The 17,847-nt window shown below is 38.3% G+C and overlaps 1 protein-coding gene across 12 annotated transcripts in view; it reads left to right on the forward strand.

Annotated features, from left to right (window-relative positions):
* Nucleotides 1-17,847, forward strand: part of ZNF536 (zinc finger protein 536) — a 342,685-nt gene that overhangs the window by 28,389 nt on the left and 296,449 nt on the right. Inside the window, exon 1 of one of the 12 annotated variants that reach the window (XM_079316182.1) lies at nt 2,951-3,080. The exons of the other annotated variants lie outside the window; for them this stretch is intronic. The gene's annotated coding sequence lies outside the window, so the exon portion shown is untranslated. Of the gene's footprint in view, nt 1-2,950; nt 3,081-17,847 lie in introns of those variants that run through there. 12 annotated transcript variants of the gene reach the window in all.

Consider the following 17,847-nt stretch of genomic DNA (forward strand, 5'->3'; position numbering starts at 1 on the left):
AAAGAGATTCACCTACACATATGCAAATACTAAATCCCGGCAAAACATTAATTTTAAGATTAAAAATAGCCTTTCTGCTACCCGAGCACCTATGTAACGCTGCTTCTGTCCTTTAAAAAACAGTTTTATGAAGGAGCAGTTGAGCCAAAATTGAAAAAAGGGGGCATGTAGCCTTTCAGGCTACGATGATTAGTATTAAGATGAGTTGCACTTTAGCTAGGCTGAAACTTGTTCGTAACAGAATGTTAAATACTTACTGAAAAGAAAGATTATGTCTATCTAGTTACACCATTCCTTGATATATGCACCATGTCAGAGTGCCATTGTCTCCTGGGTAAAGACTGAGAGTTCAAATACCCACTATCTCTCCCCTGGTGCTCCAAATGCTCTGCTTTGAAGTTTTTATAATCCATCTGTCATCTTCTAGCAGGGAGGGCACATGTTCTGTACCACTCAATTATAGAATTCTCTTTCGCCAGCTACAATGAGACAGGAAAGAATGTTATGGGTGGTTGAGAGAAACTGTCAGATATACTAAATTCCTGGGATTCATATGGATGATGTTATTCCAGTGTAGGAACACAGCATGTGTTATTGTTAAAATGTATTAAGGATACATCTCGTATTGTACCATTTAAGCATTTTGATATTTGCATAGTTTTGTTACTATTTGATTTTCATTTAGAATGCTGAAGCAGCCAAACAGTCAGGGGTTTGATAATTTCATTTGTTTTGGGCGGCAAAAAGTGACCAAATATGCATATATTTTGGAATATCAGAAATTATCATTATTTCTATTACAACAGTGAAATGGAAAAATTCTATTTTTTTATATGTAAGTGCTGTGGAACAGTGGAAGTGTTTATAGACCGGTAATATTTGCCATACCAATTGTTTGTATTATGATATGAACTGAAGGCCTGAAAATTATATGTGCTACCATCTGGTGAAAACAGGAGTAGCATTTCATTACGTGGTATGTATAAACAATAGCAGCAGTGTATTCTGAAATTATAGTTAATATTTTGCTTAAAGAAATCTACCTTATAGGGACCTAGCATGCTTGATAGCACTCTTGCTTTTCATGTACTTTGTCCCTGGGGTGATTTAATTTGTTGTCTTATGTGAAATGAGTTTGATGAGCTCAGCTAAGTCTCTTGTGGATATTAATTCATGGTGTAAGAGATCCCACATAGTTTTGCAGAGGCCGGCATAATTTTAAAACTGTGTGGTTTGCAGAGAACAGGGTCAGTATGTGCTGTAACAGAATTTATTGAATACATAGATTTTCATGGCAGATTTATGGTAGTGGTACTTGCAAATGTTTTTTTTTTTCTTTTTCTTTTTCTTTCTTTTTTTTTTTTTTTTTTTGCATAAATGTATAGTCTGGCATGAGTCAAGCAGCCGCCCTCAAATTCAGTTTCAGAGACCCTTTATGGGATCCCTTTAAGGCTCCTGAAGTGGACCAGAAGCTCTAGGAGTCTCCAGATGGTGCAGACCCCTTCGTAAGCTGAAATCAAACTCCCACAAACGTGTTCTGAGCAGTCAGCAAGACAACCTCTTGCTCAGACCATATCTGCAGTATAAATACATCCTCCTGTTCCAAACAAACAGGAATCCTGCCATATCTGAAATCTGGCAACTGCTTTCAAATAAAATTTACTGTCATGGCTTGCTATTTTGCAGCCTGTCTCCTATCTGTTGGGTCCTCCAGGATGAAGGGAGGACTGGGGCAGTGGAAAGGAGATGTCTCTTCTAGGTTAAGGAGGTGAAGGGTTTGCCCAGCTGCTGAATTCTGGTAAACTGAGCCCAAATGAATTTGGGCAAGGAACAGAAGGCAGTATCTCTGATTATCTGACCTGGGTTGGTTACAGTAAAAATGCAAACAAAACTTTAAAAATCTCCAAGGGAGAAATGTAATAAATTGGAGAAAGTATGATCCAAGATAAGACAGTCCTTCCCTTTCACCATGTGGGATCAGGACAGTAGTCAGAAGCAGTTTTTTTGCATATACCCACTTGAGGCTGGCCAGTGTTCCTGTCTTGCTCTTGTGCACCAGCTGCCACCACCATCTTCCTGACACTGTTGGTGGGGAAATTTGTAGAATCAGACTCTCCCTGGCCAGTGTTCTCTTCAGGAGATCTGCCCACAGGTGTCCCACAGGGAGGTGGTGATGAAGCACTGCTGAGGATAAGTGCAGCACAGGGGGGCAGAGCTGTAATTCCCAAGGTGAACACGTCCATGAAGAGGTTTTTCTTAAAGATGGTCTGTGTGGAATGACCTGTGCATGGACTAGTGGGGCTCAGCTCTCCTGACCTGTGCTCAAATGCTCACCTTGACCATATGGGAACAACTCACGAGTTCTGTGTGACCTGCAGCTTCCAAGGCCATTCAGCTCTAAAATTGTCAGACCATTATTAATTTTTGTATTGGATCTTTTAGCCTTTTGCTCCCATTAGCCATGAGTTAGCTGAAACCTAACTCTGATTCTGTTGATAATGCTGAGACTGGACACTCTGAACTCTAGGGGATGGAAGCCCACTTCTGTTTTTAATTGTATCTCCTAAAGATGCCAGATATTTCCTCACTGTATTTATATAGCAGCCGATGCAAATTTTGAAAAACATTTCCACTAACAGCAGATTTGGGTTTTGTGTATGCTTTACCTTTAGTACATCTGTTTAAACTATGCATGGACAAGGAGATATTCCATTAATCCCATACTGTGCTGCTTTATTCACTCATTAGAAGTATTTTTTTTAAAAATTCAAAGTAGGGGGTTTAATGTTTTGTTTGCTCTGATACTTGTTTTGTTTTCTTCTCTTTGCTTGGCTTTTCTCGCTTATCTTTCATCATTTCTCTTTAGCAGCTTTTTTTTTTATTATTATTTCCTTCTCTTTCTTCTTACTTTCTCCTTCTCTCTATCTTACAGGTATACACTAGCAGTAGAAGTCCAAGTTGGAAGATTGTCAGTGAAGAACATAGCTTTTAGGTTCTAGCAGAAACTTCAACATGTTGAGGGAAAAGAAAAAAAAAAAAAAAGTGAAGTTTGCAGTTTGCAGGACCTAGTGAAACCCTGAGTATGAAAAGTATTTAAGTATTTGCATTTATTTGCTCTCTGACTTTCACTGGGCCTCCTAACCTGCATTCTGAGGGCTGCCACTTTATTTTATGCCTGCTGTATCACAGTTTTGTGGAAATGACAATAAATGAAAGTAGCCACGCTGTTGTTGGTATGTTACAATGTCAGCAAATGTTGAGTGACTATTTTGATGCAGACATCTCATATAAATTTATATTTATATAAGTCTAATTGTATAAAAACAAACCCCCAAACAACAACCAACCGTCAAAAAACCCCCAGATGTCCCCCCATTATTTTTAATACACATATTAAACTATGATTGTAATAATTCTCTTTACCAGTACTGAGACAAATGTAAAAATATTTATTCAGTGGAATTTTCTGAGTATAGCTATCTTAATCAACAGTGCAAAATTCTCTTTGGCCAAGCAATTAATTTTTTTGATGGGCATGTAAAATATGTGGGGTTTTTTTTCAGTTTATACTTCCTCCTCACGGTAAATAATGCCAAATAGATTTAGTATCTGGACAGAAAAATTTTTCATTATCACTTGGAAGCCTGATTTAAAATATATTACTTTGAGAAATACAACATTGAGATTTTAACCAACCATATTGTGCTGCAGCTTATTGTTCTGTTGCAGGGATAATGTATTAATGTTTATTGAGTCCTTTATAAATTTATATGTGTTATATATAGCCATAGTTTCCTTTGTGATCCTCTCTTTTATTAAGCTGGAATTTTATAAAGGTGAATTTTAAAACTACTGGTCATTAGATAGCACGTTGCAGTTTGGGAAATATTTTTTGTTTTGTTTTTAAGCTTAATGTTTTTTACTATCCTTTCAGTATTTTCCCATGAGATTAAGGTCGTATTTTTTATGCATGTTGAAAAATATTCACTTATCAGTATGGGTGCAACTGTAAACAAGTGATAAAGTGACAACATTTACAACAGCAAAACTGACAGCATTTGCTTTAATTTTCTGCCATTTTTGTAATTATATCAATCAAGACCAAAACTAAAATGATATTTTAGCATGCTGTAAGAAATGAGGAATTCAGATCTTAAAAGACCATTACAATTAGCTTTGAAACATTCACCATTTTAACATAATTGTTTCATATAGCTTATACGTCTTCATTTACAGGCAAATATTCTGTTGATCTTTTATAAACAAAGTAGCACCCATCTGCTTCTTGAGACACTCCTGGCGCCTATTCATTGCAAAAATAATACATGTCCTAATGACTTCCACATATTTTGAAATCTCCCTTTTGAAATTGGTCTTGGCAGATTATTTGCAGGTACTTGAGTTGCATCTGTTTGCAATTTTGCAAATGCGGAAGACTTTAATGTTGAGCACTGCAAGAGGGCTATTTTAATCCTCAGATAACATAGGCTGTCATCAAAAGCCACATTTATCTTTTCGAAGGTGGGGCAAATGTTTAATGTTAAAAGACAGTAAAAGGTCAAGGTCAAGGCTGAGGTCTGAATATTTTCCTTTCATAAAATTGTGTCTTTTGTCATTTACTTCTTGCATTTTTTTCATTTAAGTTTCAGCTTAGCTTCCCATTGCCAAGAGGATGTTTTGCTGATAAAAATGAAAGATCAGGAAGAGAGTAAATCTGAAATAATTGTGAACTTCGGTCTGTTGTACTTATTATTACCATGTGGTTAGCAGCTGACCAACTTAAGCCGTTTTTATTTACACTACAAAACTGAGCAGCATTGTCCTAGCAAAGTACAACTTTTCTTTTATTTAACCACTAGACTATGTTAAAATGGAGTTCAGGGTCTCCCTTCATCTCACAGAAGCAAGGAGGTAAGGTTGAAATGACATCCTTAATGTACCTCATTGGGCCTTGTTATTGCAGCACATATGGTACACTATGAAGGATTACCAATTGTTAGAGGACCCCTGCAAGAGTTGGGCACGGTGGGGGTGAGTTAAGGATGACATTTCAGCTTTAATTCCCCTCTTGTTTTCCCTATTACCTTTTTACTGTTAACATTTCTTCATTTATTTATTTTTGAGACTGAATTTTGCCTCTTGAACATTAAAATACCTCCTCCTGCATGAAAAGGGGTTGGTGTTTTAACACAGAAGGAATTGGAGACCAAAAGCTTTTAGAAATGGTTATTTCGAGGCAGCTACTTTCTGTTCATGTTGCTGTGCAGTGAGAATAGCTGGAAACCCGAAAATGTGCCAAGGTTTTAAACACCATGAGGTTTAGTGTGAAAAAGGACTGAGTGAATGTTTTGTGCAATACACGTTATTTTCATGTTTCTTGATTAGGTCTTTGGTTAGAAGAGGAGCGTGTGCTTATCCATGAACTTTCACTCGAGTGCCCTAAAGTTTGCTGCACTTACCAAGTTTAACAAAATGACTGTGAAACAGTTGCTTAAGAAGGTTTCCTACTGAGCAGCAGCCACCCACCTCTAAGGTGGAACAATAAAGCTATTTTTACAGCCTGCAGCAGAACAGGACAGGAATAAATACATCAACCAGATAAAATTGCTGTGAGAGCTGAGGTGGTGGGATGGTAGCATTTAAGATAGCATTTGACCAGGGGTTATGACTTCAAAAGTGTCTCAGAGAACTACATGCCTGTGGCTTATATCTTCTGAAGTGTGTGGCCTTTTTGGTTTTGAGGTGCTTGAGCTACATTTTAGTGGGATTTAGGTGCCTGAATAAGGGTCAAGGACTTGCATGGCTTTGGGCTTCTGGCCCTGCCTTCAATTTTCAAAAGCCCATTATGCACATCCCTTAAAATGTTTCCCAGGGTGGTAAATTTAATACAATCAAAGCTCTGTTCACTGCTGTCAGATGTTTACCATGGCCAACCAGAATTCTGCTTTTCAGAATTAAATGAAAATTCAGTTTATCGATGCCTGGTTTCTCTCTATTATCTTGGCACACTGATTCGGTGCTGTCTTGTAGGATGTAGTGCCACCTCCTCTATCAGCATGCTGTCTCCTCATTATCATTTAATTATTTATTGTTTCTATTGCAGAACACTTGGGCCTACTCAGGGAACAGCTGTCTGTGCTGGGGTGGAGCTGAGTATTTGGGGAATGAGTAAGTAGAAGTAGTTGCAGTTTTAGTCAGGATGGAGAAGTTGAAGAGTCTTCTGTTTAGAAAGAAGAGATTGTTTCTTAAACTAGGGCATGGGAAAAAACAGCAGATTTGGGAGATACTTGAAATCTTTGAGACAGAGAATAAGGAGATACTGAAGAGTTCAGGAGAACGGAAGGAGGTAAGGAAATGGCATTGCACATGAACAGTGACAAAGTAGGGAATGGCAGATATGTAGTTCCACTTTACCCATTCAAGTTTAAATTAACATAATCAGAAGAGGGGTCTCAGGTGCAGGCAGGTGTGCAATGCTCAGATGGCAACAGTTATAGGGGGCAGATCTGGATGCCAGTGAAATAAACTTGGAAGAAGGCACACGGGCAAAAAAGAGATGACCCAGTCAGAAAGCAGAAGAAGGAGAGAAGGGTAAAACATCATTGTGTGGGACTCCACAGAAAACTGAAGATGGTAGAAGTGTGTTGTTGCAAATAAGTTAAGGAACGACTTAGCAACAAGAATGGAAAAAATATAGATTCTTGGAGCAATTAAATGATCTTGGCTGCTCTCCTGCTGAGGCAATGGCATGGATACATTTGTTAGATCTGGTGGGACAGCAGCACAAAGTGGTTATCTAGTTGGGAGCAATTGTCATATTATTGTTCATATGCTCTGAAAAATGTATTTAGCGGTTGCTGCAGCCAATTTTCAAATGCTAACTTAGCCATTATCCTCAGTTTTTACAGCTCAAAATATGAGTCCACATTATGGATTTGGGTTTTGAAAACCAGCAACTTATCACTAAATTTTTATGGACTTCTACAGCCAGTGAGTACTGATAGCCTTCTCTAGATTTTTTTTCATATCAAAATTGTCTTATTCTTACAGGGCCTATAATCTTTTCTCTAATCAATTTCCTCTTGTTTTTTCAGGCAAAAGAATCTGTATAATCCTTTTTGGGGGATATGCAGGAGAAGTTAGCTGAAGTTACTGGTCCTTACTCAGTCCTCTTTAACCAGGTTCATGCTGCCTGCTTTTCTCAGTCATTCCTGTGGGCAGGAAGATATTGTCTGTCTCTGCAGACTCTCAGACACACTTTTTGGTGAACAGTTAGAATAAGGTGATGGTCTCCTGGAAATTTCTGAGGCCATGAGGATGCATAGGAGAGGCAGGGTCGCTGCAATGAGCTTCACCTCCTTTTGCTCTTGCATAAACAGAGTCTCTCTAACCATTCTGCTTAACAAACAAGTACTGTTCTCTTGCTTCCCCATTTTTATTGTCTTTGGAGGCATATTGATGTTCACCTGCCCAGATATCTTTACAGCTACTAATGAAAAAATACCTACATTAACAACACAGACACAAGTGCACCTTGGGATGAATGTATTATTTATAAAGACTTACCATCACACCCCTCACAGTTACATTTTATGCTGCTTGTGGGTGTACTCCTGTGTCTTGTTGGCAATGCAATTAGTTGCACTGTGGGAGATTCCCAGGTTCAAAGCCAGGCATGTAAAATCTATTTCACCCCTTTTTAATATGTGGGTCTTTTCGTAAACGAAAAGAAAAAACCCAAAATCGTGGGACCCCTTCACAAACAAAGCAGAATAACACTATTTGTGAAAATCCTTACAAAGTCAGATCCAGCCTCTGATGCTGCTTTTTATACATTGCAGCTCAGCATAGTTGTACTAGACCAGTACTGCTCTGCAGGTGGAAGTGTGAGGGCCATTGAACAGTTTAAGTTTTTCCAGTGGATCACAATTACAGAAACATCTGTGCTAAATAACTTTGTGCAGATGCACTGTGAAAATTCAGTGTTCAATAGCCCTCAACATTTCTAATTTCTTACTTGTGGTGGTGTAGTTTAGAAGTTGCACATTGGGTTGCAGTATAAAGCATATTGGAAACATTTGTGAAGGGCCTTTGCAGAATGCTTATGCTGCAGTGAAAGTGCTCCCAAGCGCTTTTGTTTCTTTATTTAGACTTATTCCATTTGAAAATGGACAAAATGCATGCTAAGGATACTGTTGATATAATGCTGCGTGAGAGAGTGCAGAGGTTGGCTTGAAAAAAAACTAAAATCAATTTTTTTTGTTAAACTGGGCACAGAAGGGAAACTTGGAAAAGCTGAGCTTTAAAACTATTCAATGCTACAATGAGATCATAAAATTTGAAAAAGTTGAATGCATATGTTTCCTCAGGAAATGTATTCCCTACCTCCATTCTTTTCCTCTAGGTGCTCTGTATTAGAACAACAGGAATGAATTAAAATATTGAGGAATCCAGGAGCAGTTCTGTGAGTGCCTTGGATGGTTCCAAGCTTAACTTCCATAAAACAACTAGAAGGTCTAAATGCAGGTAGTGTTTTGGTGCTTCCTTTAAAGGGGTTGGTTTAATCTTTAACATGATCTGTTAACCAGGCCTTGATTCCAGATTCAGTGGTGTCTGCAACACAGGAATGATTTGCTGGAATGTTTTTCCGTGAGACACCCACTGAGGGACTTCTAGTACTTTTCTCCTTCATTAGGATACCTACGAGATTGTCTGGACTGGGGTTAACTATATATTCCAAATTTAAGCCTGGTCTGTTGGGATAGGCAGCAAAGGGACAAGTCATGTGCTACAAGTAGTGGGATATTTATCCTCATAGGCTGAGCTTATCCCATATCATGGCAGTCAGCCCAGCTCAGCAAAAGCCATTTCCACTTCATTTCTCAATGTCTGATTTTGCTTCCATTGAAGTTAATGGCAAAACTCCCACTGTCTTCAAGTGCAGAGGGATCAGATATTCAGAGAGGTTGGCTACACTTTTTGTGCTTTCATCTACTTGGAAGTCAAATTTTGCACTTAACTTCTTTTGATCTCTTGGAAAACTCAAGCTTTACTTATTTTCTCCCAACTATTTCTGTAGCTTGATGTTACACATTTCTGTGATTTTACTGGTTAGGTGGAACTTGTTATTTTTATTTTATGCATTGGTTCATAGAATAATTTTACTTTAATGAAAGGCTAGAAATTTGTTTCCTTGTGATCAGATTCTGTTGCTGTACTTTAAATCACTGCAACCTTTCCGTGGACTTAGACTCTTGTTAATAAAGGTCATAATGACTGGCCATACATAATTATTTGTGTTAATGAAATACTTGGCTGCATTTATGGCCCATTCAGAAACAAGTATGAGTCTGATAGAGACAAATATGTTTTTCAGTGTGGATTTACATACATTTATGGATTAGAATCAGGCATTCCTCCTTTTATAGTCCGTGTAGGTTTAACTAGGTTAAAAGGTTTCCCTGAATATTCATCCAGACATTTCTTTTGAAATAAGCTTCTGGTTTAAGTTTTGCACAAATTAAAAAGTACATAAAAACTGGAGGAGGTGAAGAGGAGGGAGTTGAAAAGAAATGAAAAACTAAGTATATTTAAGTTTTAGGGCTTACAAACTCCCAAATTTCAGAGCTTTGTGAAATTAAAAGGTTAGCTATGAATAACCACAATCAAATCTTTTCTTTTGTCCATATTTAATTCAAATGAGATTGCTCCATATTGACTTCTAATGCTAAAAGGCCACCCATCATGGAATCCCTGCAGCCAATGAAGCAAGCAAGTGAATGCTTTCTTAAATGATGCTAATCAGTCCAGAGAGGCCTGCCCTCTATCCCCATCAGTATTCTGTAATTCAGATGTGCTGATAACCTGAAATTGAATGTGTCAGTATGCAGACATGTGAAGAAAAAAGGAAACTAAAAGGCAAAAGAGGCAGCTATAGAGACAATGCCTGTTTGATTTTTTTTTCTTTTAAGGGAAGAATAAAAGGAATAGTTAGTAGTTGTTCTCCAGTGCTTACTGAGTGCTATGCAAGAGCATACAAAAAATTCATAAATAGGCTAGACAGCCAACTTCCAGATGGAGAGAAAACTAAAAAAATAACAAAATAACAAAACAAACATAAATCCCAGATCACAAAATAAAATGAATTTTAGAAAGACAATACAAACCAGTATTATTAAAGTGTTTCTGTGTACCTAAAAAGAGGGCTCTCTTACCCTTGCAGTATCCAGCAGAAGCCAGTTGCTACATCTTTTCTGCATCTTGATTTCCCCCAAAATTTAGATTTCAGCTGTTTTATATCACATCTGGTTTAAATTTTGAACAGACACTTTAATGTCAGATGCAGACTTTCTTCCAAAAAATTTCATACATTTGCAGTTGCATTAGATAGTGTTGTATCAAAAAATAGATAAATTTATTTATTTTTTTTAGCCTTCCTTCAAGATAATAATTATTTCATTTTCTGAAATAATTTTTGCAGAAACTTTGGTCTCCTTTGGGCCTGTTGTGCATGTGTAAGCCGAGGCACACATCTGAAGGCAGAACTGGGTCCTTTGTTCTTTAAATGTTCTGCTGCTTCTCATAATGTATGTTGAAGATGTTGCTTCAATTTGGATTTGACCCTTTGGGCTCATACTCAAGTTCTGTCTTGTATTTTGTAAAAACAAACATTGCAGTATATGTTCTTATTGCATGTAAATATATGATGTAAAAAGTCTATGTCATATATGTTTTTCATTATGTTAGCAGTGGAAGATCTTTTCTCCACTGACAGCTTCTATCACAAATTTATCAGAGAGAGGAATAATACTGGTGGTAGTGCAGAGTTGAAATCTGGAGCATTGAGAGATGTGTTAACTAAATTATACTGAGATAGTTTGCTTATAGGAGTGGGTGATGCTGCTGAAAGCCATTTAGCATTTCCTGTCAATGGGCTGCAGTGGAGACAAGTGTTGGTGTCTGCTTTAATAATGGGGAAATGGGGACACTGGGAAGAGGGACAGCTTGTCCAAGTTGAGGGAGTAGGTCAGTTGGCAAACCTGGGCAATGAGCATGGTCTCGTGAGCACAGCACAACCTACCAGTAGGTGCTGTCAGCCCTTGGTGCTCTGCCCAAGCCCTGGATGTGTTGTCAGAGGTGCATTTGCCAGGTGTGTCTGCAGCAGCTGTGCTGTGCCTGGAGGATGCTCCATGCCCATGGGCTCACCTGGCCTGCAGGTAAACAAGTATGTGGCTGTGGTGGCCATGACTCAAAACTTAGCATTGAGGAAATGGATGAAAAAGGAACAGTCCCCACCTTGAATGTTGTATTTGTCACTCTATCTGCTTGTGGGGCACCTGCAGACCTTGTCATAGGCATGGCTGTTTGAGGCTGCTATGGAACAATCACATTATCTGTTGGAAAAGATGATACTTTTCCAATTCTAGTTAAAGATTAGTACACTTTCCAGGTCTGACTGAAAGTATTTTAAAGGTTTTGGTAACTGCTTTAGCCTCCATAGGACTCTGGTGTGCACTTTAGTGTTCCTCAGTGGTCCCTCCCTGCAGCCCAGCAGGTTTGGAGCAGGAGTGGATGGAGGTTCTCATGGCTGACCAGTTCTGCTCATGGAACAGAGCTGTGAACCAGATTCCTCACAGTTGGTGGATAGGTTCACGTTGACTTGCATGTGGATGGCTTAATGCTCCCACCATCAGCCTGATTTTCAGTGTGCTAAGGACTGCAGCTTCTGTTAATCAGTGGGATCTAAGTGTAATTAGCATTTACTGAGGGACCACTCAGATGCCCTGCTGCCATGGCTTTCCAAGTCTGCTGATGGAATGGAAAGAGACCAAGAACCAAACCCTGTTTTCTGGTCCCTTGTCTGTCACCAGGAGATTAGAGGCTAGCCTGAACAGGATGGAAATGACATCCTGAATTTTAATTATTTATCTGTGCACTTTTTTATATCTTCTCATTGCTTGGATATTTCATCTTATCTTAAAAATATTTATTTGAAATTGTCAGTGATCAAAGGCAGGGAAACAAAACCGAGCTGGATATGATTTTTTTTTTTCTTTTGGAGGAAATTGGAGTGTCAGGATAATTCTAGTGTATGCAAACTTTACAAGATGAAGCCAATCCAAATGTTACATCCTTAAGCTTCGTAGTAGAAGATTAAAACTAACATATATGTGTTAGTTTTGATATATGATATATATGATCAATTTTGCCTACCATAAGAATTCAAAGATAACTGGTATATCTTGTTTTTAATTCAAATTAAGTGATTTTTACTTGATCATTTTCTACACACACATGCATGCACTCCCTCACAAGCACACGTCTGTGTACTGAATTGATAAAGAAAGAACTCTAGTTAAATAATCCACTTTTGTCTGACAACGGAATCAGTTATAGAGGTGCAAATATGCAGAAAGCTATTTGGAAATGCATCCTCGTAGTTGTCAGGTTTTATTATGCAGGAAGGTGTCATGTTTGTTACGAAGCTGAGTGCAGATGGCAGAGTGGAAGAAATGGATCACTAATTTTAACAATGATTAATGAACAGAGATAGAAAATGAATTACATTGGACTATCGGAGGCAAGAAATATTTTTGAGAAAATTTTGACTCATCTGCTCTGCTGTTCTCTGTAAATTATTTTCTGAAATTCTATATGTTGTCAACAGTTGACTGCATTTTCCATTACTGTCTATTTCTGTTCTTAAGTACTTTTGTGTTATTAGAGATACATAATTTAAAAATACCAATACATTCCTGATTACTTGGAGAAAGTATATGTAGCAGTATGAATGTTCCAAAGGCTCTGGCCACAAATGTCCTGTTTTATAATACTTTCTAATTCTTCACCCTTTTATTGCTACATTAGAAATATTTAGTGACATTTTATCCTCTTATTAATACAAGGAGGCGGTTGGGATGAGGAGCCCTTCTGTGTTCTTTATAAAAATAAGGAAAAAAATGTAGACGCAAAGTTAACAATAAAATGCAGCCAAGTGGGTTAACGTGGTTTTAAGCTTACAGTGCTGATTCCACCATTTGTGATTTCACAGTCTAACTGGGAAAAACATACACACAGCTGCTTTTTAAATTGCTACCACCCACGTGCTCCCCTCCTTCTCTACAAACTCTGCTGGCGCATACGCGCTCCCCGCGCTTCCCCACGCGCTCGCTGCCCAGTCTCGCACATCCCGGGCTGCAGGGGGACAACGGAAGTTGCCACTAAGTTATAATTTGGTGTTTATCCTTGTTTTACAACCTGCTGAGGTGTGCAGCCTCCTCAGCTAACCTGAAGGCTCTTGCTGTTTGGATTCGAGGGCTGTGTGGGGCTCGCCCCTCCTCAAAGGAGGATTAGTTCTGCTTGGAGAGAGCTGTGTCCTCACCCCTTCTTCTTTCCAGTATTAAAATATATATTAAATAGAAGAGAAAAGCAGTGACTGAGACAGAATTAAATGTTTCCATTGTCAATTATGGAGAGGTCTGGAAGTTGAGGTAAAATAGGGTCAGAGGTTGGCTGGGTCTTCAGCAGTGCTGTGAGGTGTTTGCAGGGAGGAGAAAGGGTCTGATGGGTCAGATGCCTCATGCCAGTGTTGCTGCTGTCTGGGAGGAATGCAGGTGAACTGTGTTAGAAGTGAGAGGCACCCAGGGTAACCAGGAAAATGGTGCCTTGGTGTTTTTGGGAACCTCCCTGGCACATGTGCATAAAATCCCAGAATGATTTCACATCCTCGATGCCTTTTCATGGCATTGTGCTCAATCTCTCCTGTGGTCTCCAGGGCTGGACAGTCTCCTGTGGTCTAGCTGTGGATATTGGAAGGTAGATGGTTGTGTTTTTTCTGTGTCTCTAGGGTGTTTGTTGTGTTATTTTGGTGATCATCATGCTGGCAATTCATTGGATGATTGTGTTGTTATTACCTGCTACTACACATGAAGTAGAGCTTAGACCTCTGTAACAGGTTTTGTTCCAAGCAGAAAAATGTATCTTTTTGCATTTCACCTGAATCTGACCTGTCACTTCTCATTAACCATGTGTGGTAGGTGACTATACTCCAGTCCATTGCTGAGACCTCCTCCTGCTTTATGCTTTATGTTAACATGGTCATCCAGGTTTTCTGCTGTTTGAGGACCTGATCCTTTTCCTTGTGTGAAGAGCTCATTCAAGAAATCTCATTGATTTCAAGAAGACTGTGTGTAAAAGAAGTGCTTGGCAGGATTCAGTCTCAGGCAAGCAGCTTTATTGCTAGAGTATCTTCTTCTCTGTATGCAAAATGATATCCTAAAGACTGCTTGCTGTTGTGTAAAAGAAAACAATAACTCTTGGGGTAGGTGTAAAATTATTCAATAAATTTGTATACTTTGCACATGAATTATCTCTTTTCTGCAACATCAGGCTATGGTAGGAGACACATGTTCCCAAAGAGATGTTGGACTAGCAAGGAAATGACAATTCCATGTCCATTGCCTCTTTTACAGGCATCAGGCTCAATACTGCTGCTGTTAAGTGTATGGCACTTGTGATTTTTAAACTCCAAAGCTGCAGAAGAAGTGTGGTTTGAGAACTTCAGACTCAAGTTTCCAGGAGCTTTAGTCATAAATACAGGTCTGTAAGATACTCATGAATGATTAACTATATCTAAATTGTGCTTACACTTGCAGAAATACCTGAAAAATGCAGTGCTCTTCAAAATGCATCAGGGGACATTTCCCTATAGCATTTTGAGTCATGGAATGCATAAAGTTACCTGGAGTAATTTGAACTTTTATCATTGGTCTGTATCTGTGCTCAAGATTTGTGATTTCTTCCATATTCTGTTTAAAGATGTGCCTTAATCTTGCAAGAAAGTGTTAGAGAAAAAAATAAAGTGACTTTATGAACTACTCTAACTCTAGGATTTTGCATGTAATTATGGTCCTAATGGGAACATACTTTAGAAAAACAACCACTGGAACAATACAAGTCCTGCTCAGGTTACGTAGCATATGCTAAACACTGTGAAAACATACCCTGTGCTTTAGTGAACAAGGTAGAAATGCTCCTGGGAGCCAATTTAGAATGTGACTTAAGGCATGCCTGGCTTTTTCTTTGCATTTCTTTGGCAAACTGGTGAAACAGCACTGGTGGCTGGGAATCCCTGGTAAGCCCCTGAGATTGCTGTGCCCAGACCATAGTGAGGATGGGCAGTTGTCAGCTCTGGACCTTGCCTTTGTTTTAGATGATTATTTTGCTCTCCTGCTTCTTTCTGTCTTTGCATGGCAAAGGTGAGGTGTGAGGTGTGGAACTTGGACAGAAGGACAAGAGAAATAATGAGACTTTGACAAGCCGCTGCTTTCACTACAGTAATGCAATTTTCCACCTTGGTAATAAACAGTTAAAAATGTCTTTTTGTGTGTATGTGTGTGTATAGGATCAATATATACGCAGTGAAGTGGCTGTGATCAATGTGCTGATTTAGGTTTTCAAAATTTCCTGTTTGATACTATAGTTCTACTTGAATATGTTCCTATATATATATATAAAGACAGGGTTTTGTCTCTTATTGAGACATGTTATTTAACTGAATGTTGATAACATTGCAGACATGAGGATATGGGTGTGAATAAAAATCCCCTGTGGTCTTTCTTAGACCTCAAGTGGCTCATCTTAATTTCTTATGGCATCTTATTAGTTGAAGCTAATGCAAGTAACCTTAACTAAATTTTGCTTCACTGTTATATAAAAAGCAGGAAGCACAATGAAAAAACCATGTTTTTAAAGCATTAGTTTTCTTGTTGTGACAGCTTATGTGCATAAACGATTGCAAAATATTTGTGAGACTGACGCCTTGGTTATCACCAGTATCTTGGCTTCACTACTTGAAATATTGGGGAAGAAGAGTTGGGTTTGCATTGACATTGATATTTTCCACTTGAGTGCTTCTGTCCTTATGTTCTTCAGGGAATGTGCAATACTCTATTTTAGAACATTTAATACATTTATGTTATATATATATATATATGCAAACTAAGGTGTATGTATAGGTGTTTCAAATGTAAAATATTGATACTAACGTGAGCTATACCATGATCTAGAGGATATCTAGGAGGCTTGTCATACTTCTGTTACTTCAGGTAAATAACTGATTGACCTTTGTGGTGTGCTGATACTTCACTAATCAGAACCTGAAATCTGTATAACAACACTTCATTTACTTGATAGACAAAAGAACAATTGCACTTGAAGTAATGTGATTTCTAAATAGACACTGCCTGTCAAAAATAAATGCATTAGAAGTAAAATGTAGCTCAAGGAGACAATTAGCAAACAGAGGTGACACTGTAAACAGGTGCACCCATTATTCCCAAAGCTTGTGGCAATATATTCACATCTTTTAGACTGATGGAAGATCATGTGACAGTTTGGTGAATTATCTATCTGTATCATCTGACTGATGAAGCCTGCTGCAGTTGCAGATCATTTAAAAATGCATCTCACAAATTACATGGTAGCTGGGAAAAAATGCAGGTTTTTCTGAACAATGCTTTTCTAAAGCTATGTGCTGGAATACCTAATTTTTCTTTGAAAGGATGTAGACCATTTCATTATGCTATGTATACAGTCAGTTAAGGTTGTGCAAATTCATTACAATGTTTGTTAATCTATAAAACATTTTCTATTCCAGTTTTAGTGACATTGAATATTTTTTTATGTGCTATTTCTGAAACATTTTTTCCTATGAGCTGAAAGGGAATAACACATTTTTATATAGACTTCTTAAATCGCTACTTATCAAGGAAGATTTGAGATGAGAACATTTGACCTACATCTTTTTGCGGGTTATTGGATTTTTTTTTGCTACATAGAAAATGTAAAACAAACAAGAAAGAATCTATAAACAAACTCGCTCTTTCTTTCTCTACTAGACTGTGATGAGAGCAGTAACACTCATGAAATGTCCTCTTATGTGATGTGGTGAAAACTGTCTCAGATGGTGTTTTGTAATTTGATGCACTAACAAGATAGTTAGGAATGAAAAATGCATTTTCCTAAGCTATCATTTCATAAGTATTTTATATTTTCTTCTCTTTAAAACTGTGAATTGGTGATTGTTTTCTAGAAGTAGAATAGAGTTGTGTGTGAGTGCATAGTTGTTGTACCTGGTGACAATTAGGCTCCTACACCTTAACAACTCCTCTACTCTAATAATCCCTTAACACCTGACTGTGTTATTGTCAGTATCATTTGGGGCACTCCCATGGAACTAGATACACAATAAAACTGCCTTTGTCATTTGGCACATACCTGTTCCCAAACGAGGTGCTTCTGAGATGCTCCAGAATTGGAGATTGTGATTTTCCCCTTACTATTCTATACCAAAATCCTGTAAGTGACACCTATCCCTAAATGAGCACAAGTGAAAAATAGTTTAAATCTTTCCAGCAGTTAAAAGGTAGTGGGCTCAGGCCTGAAAACCCTTTAACTTTTGTTATTAATTGCACATAAAATAAGCCATAGAAACACAGAGGTGAACTGAAGTGAAATAGTCCTGCAGATCTTTGGAAGACTCAGGAAGAATCTAAGGTTGTTAATTTTGAGAGTTTTCTATTAAGTGGCTGAATTACTGGCCACTGAATGTTTTGAGGCTGGGTTGCTCCTGTAGGCTTTTCCTGCCCTGAATCTTTGTGTACACATTAGCAAAAAGGTTCTGCTTTACTGTTTGTTTTCAGATGCCAGTCCTCTTGAAAGAATGCTTTTATCAGAAATAGAGTTATCTGTCTTGAAGGCTTTTGGGGCAGCTGGTTTTGATGGGGGACTGCTCTCAGCCCTTCTTAGGCTTGACCAAAAGGGTTGTTCTGCAGGTTGGGGAAGGAC

Source organism: Erithacus rubecula, assembly GCF_903797595.1.
Source record: "Erithacus rubecula genome assembly, chromosome: 12".
Classification (NCBI taxonomy): Eukaryota; Metazoa; Chordata; class Aves; order Passeriformes; family Muscicapidae; genus Erithacus; species Erithacus rubecula.